This window comes from Dasypus novemcinctus, chromosome X, assembly GCF_030445035.2.
Source record: "Dasypus novemcinctus isolate mDasNov1 chromosome X, mDasNov1.1.hap2, whole genome shotgun sequence".
Taxonomy (NCBI): domain Eukaryota; kingdom Metazoa; phylum Chordata; class Mammalia; order Cingulata; family Dasypodidae; genus Dasypus; species Dasypus novemcinctus.
The window spans coordinates 70929211-70945858 of record NC_080704.1 but is presented as its reverse complement, the minus strand read 5'-3'; the positions used below and the strand labels follow the sequence as shown (position 1 = coordinate 70945858).

Below are 16648 nucleotides of genomic sequence, written 5' to 3'. Positions count from 1 at the left end.
TCCTTCAAGCAGTGAAGCTTGCTTGTCAATGTGGTCCCCAGGGGGAGAGGGAGAGAAGAATAGAATAGATGGAAGAGGGGGTAACTGTGGGGCAATGGAAGTGTTCCACAAGATTGTGCAATGATGGATACAGGTCATGTTAAATTTCACCCAAAATTTATAAACGCGTATAGTCTAAAATGTAAACCATAACGCAAACCATAAAGTCGCCAAAAATTATAAAAGTGTAAAGTACAAATATAAACCATAATGTAAACCATAATAAAACCATGGTTAGCAGCTATGTTTCAATATCTGTAAATCAGTTGTAGCAAATGCAACATCCACATGTAAAAAGATCATTGCTGAGGAAGGGGGAAAAGGGTTTGGTTTTGGGTATATGGGAGTCCCCTATACGCTTTATATGAATTTACTGTGACCTAAACATTTTTGAAGACATATTAATTTTTTTTAAAAAAAGGATGTAGACATTGAGTAAGAAATGGAAGAGATATTCTTACCATTGTAAATACAGGGCAACATCTATTACAGTGATGGTGACAAAACATCAAAAAAAGTTTTATGATACTGTTCATTTTTAATACCCCCATTTATTTTTTAATTTTTAAATTTTTATAGTGATTTTTATTTTCTTTTTTAAAAAGATACATAGATCACAAAAAATGTTACACTAAAAAATATAAGAGGTGAGGATGGTCAACCACCACACCAGGCAACTGAGAGAGTCAACAACTGCAAGCAGGAGAATCACCTCCATCAGCCACGTGGGATCTAAGACCCCTCTCAATTTAGAGGTGGAGTGGACATCACCATTCCAGGATCTACAGGATGGAAGAATAAAACATGGATTAGATTGGATTTACTGGTATTCTACTATAGAATTATTGTGATTCAGCAATGGGAGAAATTGTATCACTGATGTGGAGACAGTGGCCATGGGATTTGCTGAGGGAAGGATAGGGAAGAACTGGTGTAATATGGGGGCATTTTGGGGGTTTGGATTTGTTCTGAATGATATTGGAGGAACAGATGCAGGCCATTATATATCCTGCCATAACCCACTGAATGGACTGGGAGAGAGTGCAAACTATAATGTAAAGTATAATCCACGTGGTGTAGTAGTAGTGCTCTAATATGTATTCATCAAATGCAATGAATGTGCCACACAGATGAAAGAGGTTGTAGATGTGGGAGGATTGGGGGTGGGGTGGGGAATGGAGTATATGGGAACCTCTTATACTTTTTAATGTAACATTTTGTGTAATCTATGTATCTTTTAAAAAGACAATAAAATAATAAATTACAAAAGGAACTAAGTGAAAAAAACGCATTGATAAATTGAGGATGAAAAATAGCGTGATCCTCTTGATGGATGCAGAAAAGGAATTTGACAAAATACAGCACTTTTCTTGATAAAAACGCTCCAAAACATAGTAATAGAAGGATGCTTTCTCAATATGTTAAAGTGAATATATTAAAAAACTACCACTTTGATTGTACTCAATTGTGAAAACTGAAAGCTTACCTGCTGTGATCGGGAACAAGACAAGGATGCCCAGTGTCACCACTGTTATTCAGTATTGTGATGGAAATTCTACCTGGAACAATTAGGCTAGATAAAGAAATAAAATGAGGCCAAATTGGAAAGGAAGAAATAAAACTTGCATTATTCAATGATGATATGATCCTATATCTAGAAATTTCTGACAAATTCAAAACAAGGCTACTAGAATTAATAGATGAGTTCAGCAAAGTTGTTGTCTACAAGGTTAAAACTCAAAAATCAATAGTGTTTCTGTACACTGAAGTATGGGCAGGAAACAAGAAAAAATTCCATTTATAATATCTACATGAAAAGATGCAGAAAAAGGTCATATATTGAATGATTTCATTTATATGGCATACCCAACATAGGTAAATCCATAGAAGAATAAATCATATTTGTGGTGGCCAGAGGCTGGAGAGAAGGAATAATCAGGAGACATTTTTTATGGTGATGAGATTTCATTTTTGTGATGATGAAAGTGTTTTGGAACTATGATGGTTGAAAAACATGATTTTACTAAAGGTCACTGAATTTTTTGCTTTACAGTGGTTATTTTATGATATTTTTATATTACCTTAAGGAAAATTGAAAAAAATAGGAAATTTGGGAAATACAAAAAATGTGGAAATTGATAAACCCACTCATAAATAAATGGTGAGTTAAATAAGAAACCACAAGAGATATTAGAAGTACTTTGAATACCCAAGAACAGTGGGATTACCATAAAAGTTGAATCAAAATGAAAATGCATCATATTAAAACTTGTGAGATGCAGCTACACAAGTGCTTAGAGGGAAATTTATAGTTATAATTACCTACTTCTTTTTAATAAGAAAGATCTCAAAGCAAAAACCTAAATTCACATCTTAAAGAAATAGGAAAAGAAGAGTGAATTAAACCAAAGGAAATTATAAAGATCAGAGCAGAAATTAATTAGAGAATAAAAGCAACAGAGAAAAATCAATGAAAAACTAGCTATGAAATTTATTTGGAAAGGAAAGAGGCCTCAAATAGCTAAAGACTATAGGAAAAGAAAAATGAAATTGGAGGAATCACACTACTTGATTTCCAAACATACTACAAAGCTACAGTGTGAAAACAGCATGGTATTGGCACAAGGAGAGACACACAGACTGATAGAACCGAATTGAGAATTCTGATATAGATCCTCATATATATAGTTATATAATATTCGATAAAGCCACCAAACCCTCTCAACTGGGAGAAAATGGCCTCTTCGACAAATGGTGCCTGGAGAACTGGATATCCATATGTAAAAGAATGCAAGAGGACTACCAACTCACAAGTTTTACAAAAATCAACTCAAGATGGATCAAAGGCCTGAACATAAGAACCAAGACCATAAAGACTTTGGAAAGCAGTGTAGGGAAGCATCTACAGGACCCTGTAATAGGAAATGGCTTCATGAATTTCACACCAAAAGCACGAGCAGCAAAAGAACAAAGAGATAAATGGGACTTCTTCAAAAGTAAAGCCTTCTGCATCTCAAAGGAGTTTGTCAAGAAAGTGAAAGGAGAGCCTACACAATGGGAGAAAATGTTTGGTAACCATATATCTGATAGGAGAATTATAACCTGCATATATAAAGAACACCTATATCTCAAAATAAAAAGATAATCAATCCATTTAAAAAATGGGAAAAAGATTTAAACAGACACTTCTCCAAAGATAAAACACAAATGGCTAAAAAACACATGAAAAAAAATGCTCTGAATCTCTAGCTATGAGGGAAATGCAAATCAAAACTACAATGAGATACCATCTTACACCGATAGGATTGGCAGGTATGAAAAAAACAGAAGAGTACTGTTTTTTTCATATCTGCCTGCTGGAGAGGATGTGAAGGAATGGGAACACTCATCCACTGCTGGTGGGAATGCAGAAGGATCCAGCCATTCTGGAGGACAGTTGGGCGGTTTCTCAGAAAACTAGCTATAGATTTGCCATATGACCCAGCAATTCCACCGCTGGGTGTATACCCAGTAGAACTGACAACAAGGACACAAACAGATATATGCACACCAATGTTCATAGCAGCATTGTTCACTATTGCCAAAAGTTGGAATCAACCCAAATGCCCATCAACAGATGAATGGGTAAATAAAATTTTCTATACACATACAATGGAATACTACTAAGCTTTAAGAATGAATACACTACAAACACATATGATAACATGGATGAATCTTGAGAACCTTATGTTGAGTGAAGCAACCCAGACATTGAAGGACAAATACTACATGACCTCAATGATATGAAATAAATAAACCAAGCTGCCTCGTAGAGCTAGAGACTGGATGATAGACTTAAAAGAAATTGGTGGGTAGATGAAGGATATAATCTGACACGTACATGGGTGAAATCTATGATAAACTGGAGGTAAGTATTTGTACAAGGAAGGGATAAAATGGGGGTATAGGTTTAACTTTGCATGGGGCTGTGCGGGCTTGAGGGGGGCTAGGGATGGGAGGATGGGTAATATTGTCCAAGAAATTGGAGGGAGGGGGAGAACATATGAACATAGGAGATTGTCAGGTTGAGAGTATAATGCTGAGAAAACTTTTTGAAAAATATAATAAGGAAGATTACCTGTTTAAGATGCTTAAAGGGGATAATCTGATGCAGGACAGGCTTCTAGAGAGTGTGTGAGTGCTCATTTGCCATAGTGGGTTTTAACATTGGATAGAGACCCATATAATGAGAGTGAAGGTATACCCACATGCTGGGGAGGACTGATGTTCTCAAATAGAGGGAATTGTATCTCTCGAGAGAAATGGTGGCTTCCAATGCATTAGGGCAGTTGAGCATAGATGGAATCAATGTAACTGTGAGGGCCATGGAACTGTTCCACAAGATTATGTAAGTATGGATATAAGACATGCTAAATTACACCAAAAATGTTTAGGGGCTGATAGGCTAAAATGTAAATTGTAATGTAAAACATGAGATAACAAAAATTTTGGAAAATTTCTATATTCTAAAATATAAACCACAATGTAAACCCAAATGTTTACTTGTTTGAAAGCTATCGTCTCAAAATCTGTACATCAGTTTCAGTAAATATAGTATGAATATGTAAAAAGATGATTGCTGTGGAAAGGAAAAGGGATTTATGTTGGATATGTGGGAGTACTGTATATTGTATATATGAATTACTGTGATCTAAAACTTTTGTGAAGACAAGCTTAATAATTAGGGGAAAAAAGAAAAGGAAAGGACATAGACACTGAGGAAAAGATGGGAAAAGTTGCCTTGCCAATTTGCATACATGGCAACACTTATTGCAGTGATGGAAGGCAAAACATCAAAAACAAAGCTTTTGAATATTTTAATTTTTTGTTATCCCCGTTTATTTTTACCTTAATTTTTCTAAATGAATATGTATACTATATCTAACCTTTACACTCACCACTATATTCCATTTTACTATTAATGGAATCTGGCAATATATTGGGCTTCATTTTTGAAGTAGTTTTGGATCACAGAGAGATTCAACAACAGCAGGGGAGGCATCCTGGTGTGGGATGTTATTTACAGGGAACACATGGTTGGCAGGGAGTTCTCCAGGGCATATATCCAGGGTACATAAAAATGTTTGGAAATTTTCATAGTGGTTACATTTAAAAACAACAGCTGAGGGAGTGCTGAATTCCTAGCCAGGGGAGCTCTATCACAGTCCCTAAGGAACAGCATCAATCCACCCGGGCAAAGGCCAAGACCAAAAAAGAAGGAAGGTCCAACAATGAGCCCTTGATACTAATGACTATGCTTGTGAGCCTGTGCACCTGAAATAAGAACAAGGCCTAGAGCTGCAGAGTGCCTAAGAGTTACCTCCTGAGAGCCTCCATGTTGCTCAAATTTGGCCAGTCTTGAAGCGAAACTCAGCATATAAAGCATTGCCTTCCCCTCAGTGTGGGACATGAATCTCAGAATGAACCTCCCTGGCACTGATGATTACTACCAAGTACCAGTTGATGATGTAACTGGAAAATGACCTTGAATAAAAGAGTCTACTCAGACCAGCAGAATATCTCAGTCTACATATAATATCAGTCATTAAAAATGCTTTTTGACCTTAAGAAAAGGAAGAAATGGAAAGGACACACGAGTTTATGTGGCTATGAGTCTCCAAAAAGAGCCAGGAGGTTATCAGAGGGGTCACCCTTATGCACACCTCAGTAGAGTCCCAGAGACAGATAAAGTAGAGACAACCTCTGGTATTGGTTCTTCTGATGGCTACAGAGCCCCACAGGTTCTATAGTCATTGCAGATGGATTTCAGTGCCACGTCAGTTGGCCCTACTTTGGAGTTTGTGTTCCTGAGTGTGATGGAGCCTGACTCAGATGTGATCTTTGTTCACAAGCCTCTCCTGTTACTTTTACTGGATCTGTAGTTGGAGCTGGGGTTAATGTATATTCAGGGGACCTGAATCTCTGGACTGACCATGTGATGGCCAGGCTCTGAGCCTCAACAGACTTGCCTCTCCTACACTCTGGTTTATTGGACTTACCCCACTCAGCTAACATGGAGGTGAAGAAGGTCAACCACCACACCAGGGAGCCAAGAGTGCCTATAACTTAAAGCAGGAGAATTTCATCCAGCTTCCATGTAGAATCTAATCCCCCTCTTGATATAGATATGGAGTGGATACAACCATTCCAAGGTCCACAGGATGAAGGAATAGAGTATGGATTAGAGTGGACATACTGATATTCTATTCATGAATTACTGTGATTAGTAATTGAAGAAAATGTGGCATTGGTGTGAAGAAAGTGGCCATGGTGGCTTCTGCGGGTCGGGAGTGGGAGGAAGATATGCATGTGGGGGCATTTTTTGGGACTTGGATTTGTCCTTGGTGGTGTTGTGATAGTTGTAGGATATTGTATGTCCTCCCATGGCCCACTGGTTGGACTGTGGGTGGGTGTGCACTATGGTGTGGATCATTGAACATGAGGTGCAGCAGTGCTCAGAGATGTATTCCCCAAGTGCAATGAATGTCTCATGATGATGGAAGAGGTTGTTATGGGGGAAGGAGTGGGGTGAGGGGTGTGTGGGGTATATGGGAACCTCATATTTTTTAGGATGTAACATTAAAAAATAATTATATGCTCAAAAAAAGAAAGAATCAAAAAAAATGTAGGACAAAACTGAAAAAAAAATCAATGAAACCGAAAGTTGGTCTTTTGAAAAAAAATCACCAAAACTGAAAAATTTTTAGCTAAGTGACTAAGAATAAAGAATACTCATGGGTTGCCTTGGCTCCCTGTAGCTATAGCAGCCGCGGCGGTTAAGGATGCGGCGGCGGGAGCGCCCTCTTTTCCAGAAAATAACCCACTGACGCCCCGTGATGCGAAAGGAGGATCCTAGTGAACTAGTTTTAGTTGGAAAGGTTCTTTCGGCGGAGAGTCTGAGGCAGCGGGAACTGAACCCTGGACCTCCTATGTGGGAAGCTGGCACTCAACTGCTTGAGCCACATCCATTCCCCGAGTCCTACAGGAAATACCTCACATTTGCTGGGTTTCCTCACCCTCCACTGCCTCATTTTTCTGTGAATAGATTTAGCCTATCTATACTATCCCCTTTCCCCTACAACTTGATATCCTCCACCATCTGCTATCTCTCCTATATTCCATCTCCCTTTCTTTGATCCACAAAGTGTCTAACTTTTAATTTCTAATACCTTTGTTTAGTTTTCCATCTGGTATTCGTCCCTGAAACTATTACCTTTCTTTTCTCTTTCCCTCTCTCACGAAAACAATAGCCTCTTAGTATGTACCACATTCCTCCCATATTCAGTCGTCTACCTCATTATAGGTACTTTCCTACTACTATAACTCTACACAATTTACATGATCTAACCTCCATCCTCCCAGAACTCATATTGTTGCTTTGTAAACATATATCACCAATACTACTTCACACTTTTTCCTTCCTTACACAATTGACTTTCCCCAGCACTAATACTTTCCTTTAAAGTGAGCTTAACTAGCAATAAGAATTGGAATAAGAAGAACAAAGTGACAAAGAGAAGATATAACACTTACGCAAAAACAACAGCTAATTAATCTCCAAGACTAGACAAAGAAGCTAAGGAACTGATTGAACCCGTCAAGAAAAAATGTTGACAAGACAGCAACAAAAATCTACAAACCAAACCAGTAATCAGGAAAACATGGCTGAATCCAATCAACAAACTGAAAATCAGGAAGAGGGGCAGGACTTCGCACAAGCAATGAAAGATCTCAGAACATTTATCACCGACAAATTTGATGAAGTAATGAAAGAGGTTAACAGCATGAAGACAACACTTGGAGGGGAAATTGCAGACATGCACAAAAAAATAACAGATATGATGGAAATGAACACCACAATTCAAGAAATCAAAAATACACTTGCAGCAAATATCAGCAGACTAGAAGAGGCAGAGCAGAGAATTAGTGATGTGGAAGACAGTGCATTGGAAATCAAACAGATAGTAGAAGTGGTCAATAAAAAGGTAGAAAAAATCCAGATAGGACTTAGGGACCTGAATGATAACGCAAAACGCTCAAACATACGTATTATAGGCATTCCAGAAGGAGAAGAGAAGGGAAAGGGGTCAGAAGGAGTGTTGCAGGAAATAATGAATGAAAACTTCCCAAATCTACTGAAAGAGACAGATGTACATATCCAAGAAGCACAGCGCACTCCACTGGTCATAAACCCCAACAGGCCCACCCCAAGACATATACTTGTAAAATTATCCAATGCTCAAGACAAAGAAAAAATTCTAAAAGCAGCAAGAGAAAAGAAAACCATCACATACAAGGGAAACTCCATAAGATTAAGTGCTGATTTCTCATCTGAAACGATGGAGGCAAGAAGGCAGTGGTATGATATAGTCAAGGTACTAAAGGAAAAAAATCTCCAACCAAGAATACTCTATCCAGCTAAACTAGCATTCAAAAATGATGGAGAGTTCAAAATATTCACAGATAAACAGAAACTGAAAGAGTATATCAACAAGAAACCTCCCCTTCAAGAAATTCTTAAGGGAATTCTGCAGGAAGAAAGGAAAAAACAGGACAGTCAGACATGGAGGAGAGTGTAAAAGCAACAAGAAAGACAAAAATAGAAGGGGAAAATAAAATAATACAAACAAAATATAACAAACACAAATCCAACCAAAATATGGCTACCATAAATAACTCTCTAAACGTAATAACACTGAATGTCAACGGATTAAACTCACCTATCAAAAGATTCAGACTGGGACACTGGATAAGGAAATACGACCCATCTATATGCTGCCTACAAGAGACACATCTTAGACCCAGAGACTCATGGAGGTTGAAAGTGAATGGCTGGAAATCAATCATACAAGCAAACAACAACCAAAAAAAGGCAGGAGTAGCTATATTAATATCAGACAAAATAGACTTTAAATGCGAAACAATTGTGAGAGACAAAGAAGGATACTATATTTTAGTGAAAGGGACAATTTGTCAAGAAGATCGAACAATCATAAATATTTATGCTCCTAACAAGGGCGCCTCTAAATATGTGAGGCAAACGCTGGAAACACTAAGTGAAAGAATAGATGCATCTACAATTATAGTGGGGGATTTTAATACACCACTATCAACTCTGGACAGAACATCTCAAAAGAGAATCACTAAAGAAACAAAACATTTGAACAGTATATTAGAAGAGCTGGATCTAATAGACATATATAGATCATTACACCCAAACACAGCAGGATATACATTTTTCTCAAGCGCACATGGAACATTCTCCAAGATTGACCATATGCTAGGCCACAAAGAAAGGCTTAATGAATTCAGAAAGATCGAAATCATACAAAACAATATCTCTGACCACAGTGGAGTCAAGCTGGAAATTTGCAAGGGACAGAGACCCAGACTTCACACGACAATTTGGAAATTAAACAGCACACTCTTAGAAAAACAGTGGGTCAAAGAGGAAATCTCAAAAGAAATCAACGACTACCTTGAAACAAATGATAATGATAACACAACATACCAAAACTTATGGGATGCAGCAAAAGTGGTACTGAGAGGGAAATTTATAGCCATAAATTCATATATCAAAAAAGAAGAAAGAGCAGAAATTGAAGAATTAACTGCACATTTGAAGGAATTAGAAAAACAACAACAAAGTAACCCAACAGGAAGAAGAAGGAAGGAAATAACAAAGATAAGAGCAGAACTAAATGAAATAGAAAATAAGAAAGCACTTGAAAAAATAAACAAGACCAAGAGCTGGTTTTTTGAGAAGATCAACAAAATTGACAAACCTTTAGCGAGACTAACAAAGAAAAAAAGAGAAAAGATGCAAATACACAAAATAAGAAATGAGAAAGGTGATATCACCACTGACCCCACAGAAATAAAGACTATCATAAAAGGATACTTTGAAAAACTATATTCCAACAAAAATGACAATTTAGAGGAAATGGACAAATTCCTAGAAATACATAAGCAGCCCATACTGACGAAAGAAGAAATTGATGATCTTAACAAACCAATCACAAGCAAAGAGATAGAATCAGTCATTAAAAATCTCCCAACTAAGAAGAGCCCAGGGCCAGACGGCTTCACAGGTGAATTCTACAAAACATTCCAGAAAGAACTAACACCAATCCTGTTGAAACTATTCCAAAAAATCGAAACAGAAGGAACACTTCCTAATTCCTTCTATGATGCCAACATTACCCTAGTACCAAAGCCAAACAAAGACACCACAAGAAAGGAAAATTACAGACCAATTTCTCTAATGAACCTAGACGCAAAAATACTTAACAAAATACTTGCTAATCGTATTCAACAACACATTAAATGAATTATACACCATGACCAAGTGGGATTTATCCCAGGTATGCAAGGATGGTTCAACATAAGAAAATCAATCAATGTAATACACCATATAAACAGATTGAGAGAAAAAAACCACATGATTATATCTATAGATGCAGAAAAGGCATTTGACAAAATACAGCACCCCTTCCTGATAAAAACACTCCAAAAGATCGGAATACAAGGAAACTTTTTGACCATGATAAAGAGTATATATGAAAAACCTAAAGCCAACATTGTTTACAATGGCGAAGTCCTGAAATCCTTCCCTCTAAAATCAGGAAAAAGACAAGGATGCCCATTGTCTCCGCTCCTATTTAACATTGTCTTGGAAGTACTGGCTCGAGCACTGAGACAAGAACCAGATATAAAAGGCATTCAAATTGGAAGGGAAGAAGTCAAAATTTCATTATTTGCAGATGACATGATCCTATATATAGAAAACCCTGAGAGATCTACAACAAAGCTCCTAGAACTCATAAATGAGTTTAGCAAAGTCGCAGGTTATAAGATCAATGCGCAAAAATCAGTAGCATTTCTGTACACCAATAATGAGCAAGATCAGGAGGAAATCAAGAAACAAATACCATTCACAATAGTAAATAAAAAAATCAAATACTTAGGAATAAATTTAACTAAAGAGGTAAAAAACTTATACATCGAGAACTATACAAGATTGTTCAAGGAAATCAAAGAAGACCTAAATAAATGGAAGAATATTCCCTGTTCATGGATAGGAAGACTGAATATTATTAAGATGTCTATCCTACCAAAACTGATCTACACATTCAACGCAATCCCAATAAAAATCAACACAGCCTTCTTTAAGGAACTAGAAAAACTAACTATGAAATTTATTTGGAATAAAAAGAGGCCCCGAATAGCCAAAGACATATTGAAAAAGAAAAACGAAATAGGAGGAATCACACTTCCTGACTTCAAAACATACTACAAAGCTACAGTAGTGAAAACAGCATGGTACTGGCATAAGGAGAGACACACAGACCAATGGAATCAAATTGAAAGTTCAGATATAGAACCTCATGTATATAGCCATATAATATTCAATAAAGCCACCAAACCCTCTCAACTGGGAGAGAATGGCCTATTCAACAAATGGTGTCTGGAGAACTGGATAGCCATATGAAGAAGAATGAAAGAGGATTACCATCTCACACCTTATACAAAGATCAACTCTAGATGGATTAAAGACCTAAATATAAGAGCCAAGACCATAAAGACCTTAGAAAGCAGTGTAGGGAAACATCTACAGGACCTTGTAATAGGAAATGGCTTCATGAATATCACACCAAAAGCACGAGCAGCAAAAGAACAAATAGATAAATGGGACTACCTCAAAATTAAAGCCTTCTGCACCTCAAAGGAGTTTGTCAAGAAAGTAAAGAGGGAACCCACACAATGGGAGAAAATATTTGGCAACCATATATCTGATAAGAGACTTATAACTTGCATATATAAAGAACTCATATATCTCGAAAACAAAAAGATAAACAACCCATTTAAAAAATGGGAAAAAGATTTAAACAGACACTTCTCCAAAGAAGAAATACAAATGGCTAAAAAGCACATGAAAAAAATGCTCCAAATCCCTAGCTATCAGGGAAATGCAAATCAAAACTACAATGAGATACCATCTTACTCCCATAAGATTGGCAGCCATGAAAAAAAGAGTAGAATACAAATGCTGGAGAGGATGTGAAGAAAGGGGAACACTCATCCATTGCTGGTGGGAATGCAGAAGGATCCAACCATTCTGGCGGACAGTTTGGCAGTTTCTCAAAAAATTATCCATAGATTTGCCATATGACCCAGCAATACCACTGCTGGGTATATACCCATCAGATCTGAAAACAAGGACACAAACCGATATATGTACACCAATGTTCATAGCAGCATTGTTCACCATCGCCAAAAGTTGGAATCAATCCAAAAGTCCATCAACAGATGAGTGGATCAATAAAATGTGATATATACACACAATGGAATACTACTCAGCTGTAAGAACCAATACACTACAATCGCACGTGATAACATGGATGAACCTTGAGAATCTTATGTTAAGTGAAGCAACCCAGGCATTGAAGGACAAATACTATATGACCTCAATGATATGAAATAAGTTAACTGCCTCAGAGAGCTAGAGTCTGGAAAAGTGGCTTACTGGAAATCGGGGGGTGGAGGAAGGATGTGAGTTAATGTCTGTAGGGGTGGAATCTGTGATGAGCTGGGGGTAAGTATGAGCACAAAGAAGGGACAAAATGGGGGCAAGGGGTTACCTTCGGGTGGGGTTTTCTGGGTTTGAGGGGGGCTGGGGATGGGAAGAGGGGTAATATGGTCCAAGAAATAGGTGGGAGGAAGGGGCAACATACAAACATGGGAGAGTGCCAGAAGTTCGTTGAGAACTAAATGTTGAGTAAAACGTATCAAAGTATAAATAGGAGTGTCACCTGGTTAGGACGCTCAGGGGGTATGGTCTGATGCGGGACGGACTCCGGAGGGAATAGCTGAAGGCTCATTTTGCCAAGGTGGGTTCTACCATTGGGTGGGGTGGACCCATATCCTGGGGAAGACTAATGCCGTCGAATAGAGAGAACTGTATCTCTCGTGAGAAAGGACGACTCCCAGGGCATTAGATTGGCAGGCGTTGTGGGCCCTAAGGGGAGGGGAAAATGGACGTGCAATGGATAGAACAAAGGTAAATAAGGGGGCAAAAGAGGAGTTATGTGAGAGTACACGAGGATGAATATAAAACAGCTAATATTACACCAAAAACATATAGGGGATGACAGACTAATAATGAAAACCATAAGACAAAACATAGGATCACTAAAAAATTTAGAAAACTGTACAACCTAAAGTATGGACCACATAGTAAGCACAAATGTTACCTTGTTTGAAAACTATAGTTTCGGAATCTGTACATCAGTTTCAGGAAATATGATATGAATAAGTGAAAAGATTATTGCTGTGGAAGGGAAAAGGTTTTATGGTGGATCTGGGGAAATACTGTATATTGTATATATGAATTTTGGTGATCTAAGACTCTTCTGAAGCTGGCATTATGTTGGGATTCACCTTACGGGAAGTTTTGGATCACAGAGTGGTTCAACAATGGCAGCGGAGGAATACTGATATGGGATGTTATTGACAGGATATATATGGTTGACAGGGAGTTATACAGGGCATATGCCCAGGGTATATGGTAATGTCTATATATACTCATAGTGGAAACAATTAAAAACAACAGCTGGGGGGGGTACTGGGCTCCTGGCCGGGGGGTCACTGTTGTGGGCCCTGGGAGAGCAGCGGCAATCCTCCAGGTGCAACGGCAAGAACCAGGAAGGAAGGAGGGCCCAACAGTGGGCCCTTGATACTAATGGCTACACTTTTGAGCCTATGCACCTGCAATAAGAACAAGGCCTAGAGTAGCATTGTGCCTGGGGGTTTCCTCCTGACAGCCTTCATGTTACTCAAATGTGGCCACTCTCACAGCCAAACTCAGCGTGTAGATGTGATGCATTCCCCCCAGCGTGGGACACGACACCCGGGGATGAGCCTCCCTGGCACCGAGGGATCACTACCACATACCAGCTGAAGAAGCAACTAGAAAATGACCTTGAATTAAAGATTCAATGCGGAACAGCAGAATATACCTGTCTACATATAATAACATGACTTCGGGAAGCGGTTTGACCTAATGTAAGGGGGAAATGGAAAGGAGAAATGAGATTATAAGGCTGTGCATCTCTAAAAAAGAGTCTGGAGGTTGTCAGAAGGAATACCCCTATGTACAACTGAACAGAGTCTAAGAGACAGATAAGGTAGATACAACCCCAGGTATTGGTTCTTTTGAGGGATAAAGAGACCCACGGGTTCTATGGTCATGGCAGAAGGGGTTCACTGCCATGACAGATGGCCCTTCTTTGGAGCTGGTGTTTCTGCGTGATGGAAATGGACTCAGAGGGGATCTCTTTTCACAAGACTTGCATGCTACTTTATTGGAATTGTAGTTGGTGCTGAGTTTAAGATATATGTAGGGGATTTGAATCTCTGGACTGATAATATGACACCCAGGCCCAGAGCCTCAACAGACTTCAGCTCCTACACTTTGACTTATTGGACTTACTCCACTCAGCTAACATGGAGTTGAAGAAGGTCAACCACCACAGCATGGAGCCTAGAGTGTCTGCAACTAGAAGCGGGAAGAGTGCATCCAGTACCCATGTGGAATCTAAGTCCTCACTTGACATAGGTGTGCAATGGACACAACCAATCCAATGTCCACAGAGGAAATGTGAAATGGGTGTGGGAACGGTAGCCATGGGGGCTGCTGGGTGTGGGGAACGGGAGGAAGAGATGAGATGTGGAGGCATTTTCGGGACGTGGAGTTGTCCTGGATAGTGCTTCACGGACAATTATGGGACACTGTAGATCCCCCCAGGGCCCACTGGATGGAACGTGAGAGAGTCTGGGCTATGATGTGGACCATTGACTATGGGGTGCAGTGATGCTCAGAGATGAACTTACCAGGTGCAATGGATGTATCACGATGATGGGAGAGAGTGTTGCTGTGGGGGGCGTGGGGGGCGGGGGCGGTGGGGTTGAATGGGACCTCATATATTTTTTTTAATGTAATTAAAAAATAATAATAATAAATAAATATTTAAAAAATATATATATATATCTTTGGTAGATTTGCTTAAGCAATTTAGACTAAATCTGCTAGAAAGAATGGCACATCATTACTGAGCAAGGCAGGATATGATATTGAAAAACAAGGCTGCCAGCACTGCCAACTTGCAAATATGGCTTTAGTAAAAAATGTTATTGGGCAATATTGCAATGATTTGCTCATTAGACAACAATTTTTGTGGTCACAAATGTAAAAAGTAATCATGAAGCTGCCTATTGGTGCATGGGAGTGCATTATGCCATTCTACTTTTCTGTATGTTTGGTATTTTCTATAATAAAAAATTTTTAGTAATTGTTAGTAATGCTATTATTGAATAAAAAGGACTGTAAAAATGCAAAAAAAAAATAAATAAATACCTAGCTGTTTAAAAAAAAAAAAGAATACTCATTATATCAGTTATGAAAGAGGGCATATTATTGTTGATCTTACAGAAATAAAAATTAAAAGGGAAACTATGAACAGTTTTATGCCAACAAATAAGATAACCTAGATGAAACAAGCAAATTGCAAAAAGACACAAACTACCAAAATTGACTCAAGAGGAAATAAAAAACATTAACAAATTATGATAAACAAACAAATACATTGAACTATTAATCACAACTTCCCACAATGAAAATTCAAGGTTTAAATAGCTTTACTGGTGAATGCTACCAAATGTTTTAAGAAGAATTAACATCAATCCTTTACTAAGTCTTCAAAAAAAATAGGAGATGCAACACTAACTCCCTGTTCCCTCAATGACACTAGTGTTATCCGGATACCAAAACAAGGTTCACATATTTTTATGTAGTTAATTTCTTAAAGGTGTTGAACTCATGCCAAAGTCTGGTAGGACTATTGATACCATCTATTCTTTTACAACTCAACTACAATTGTATCTAATGAATTTGCCTTATTATGAAAAATTATACATTTTAAGGAATAGAAGATAAATTTTCAAGTAATAATTTGGACCTACAATTGATTTTATTTTGTTTATGAGTGTTAAGCACTGTCATCCTTTCAATAATGAAAAGTGTTGGAGAGATTTGTAGAAAATCGTAAAGCAGGATTGGATCTCAAGGATCATCTAGTTAGGGCCAGAGTTAGGAGTAGAATCCAGGTGTCCAGATATCCAACTTTGTGCTCTTTGAAGTTAGACATGCTGCTTGTCAAATAGCAACAGACTGAGTGTGCTGTCTTATGAAACTATTTTACTTAAAAATGCATTTAATCTTTACGACTACCCTGGAAAAGATTCTAGGAAGTATAATATTATTTCTACTTCATAGATGGGGAAACTGCAATTCAAATCTCAGACATGGAAATAAAATGACTACGAGTCATTTTACTCACATAGAGAATTGTGACTTCAGGTACTCTGCCAACTGAACACAAGTGAAACTCCTGGGATTGGTGAGAGAGATGAAGGCAATGGGGAAGTGTATGAGTCCTGAATAAGAAAAAGCATTAGATGGTACAATGAAAAGACCCATCTGGATCGGGTAGTATATATATTAGTAAAAAAT

The 16648-nt window shown here is 38.0% G+C and overlaps 1 protein-coding gene across 13 annotated transcripts in view; it reads right to left on the bottom strand.

Annotated features, from left to right (window-relative positions):
* Positions 1–16648, bottom strand: part of ZC3H12B (zinc finger CCCH-type containing 12B) — a 786782-nt gene that overhangs the window by 239340 nt on the left and 530794 nt on the right. Inside the window, exon 3 of one of the 13 annotated variants that reach the window (XM_071213164.1) lies at positions 1526–1612. The exons of the other annotated variants lie outside the window; for them this stretch is intronic. The gene's annotated coding sequence lies outside the window, so the exon portion shown is untranslated. The remainder of the gene's footprint in view (positions 1–1525; positions 1613–16648) is intronic. 13 annotated transcript variants of the gene reach the window in all.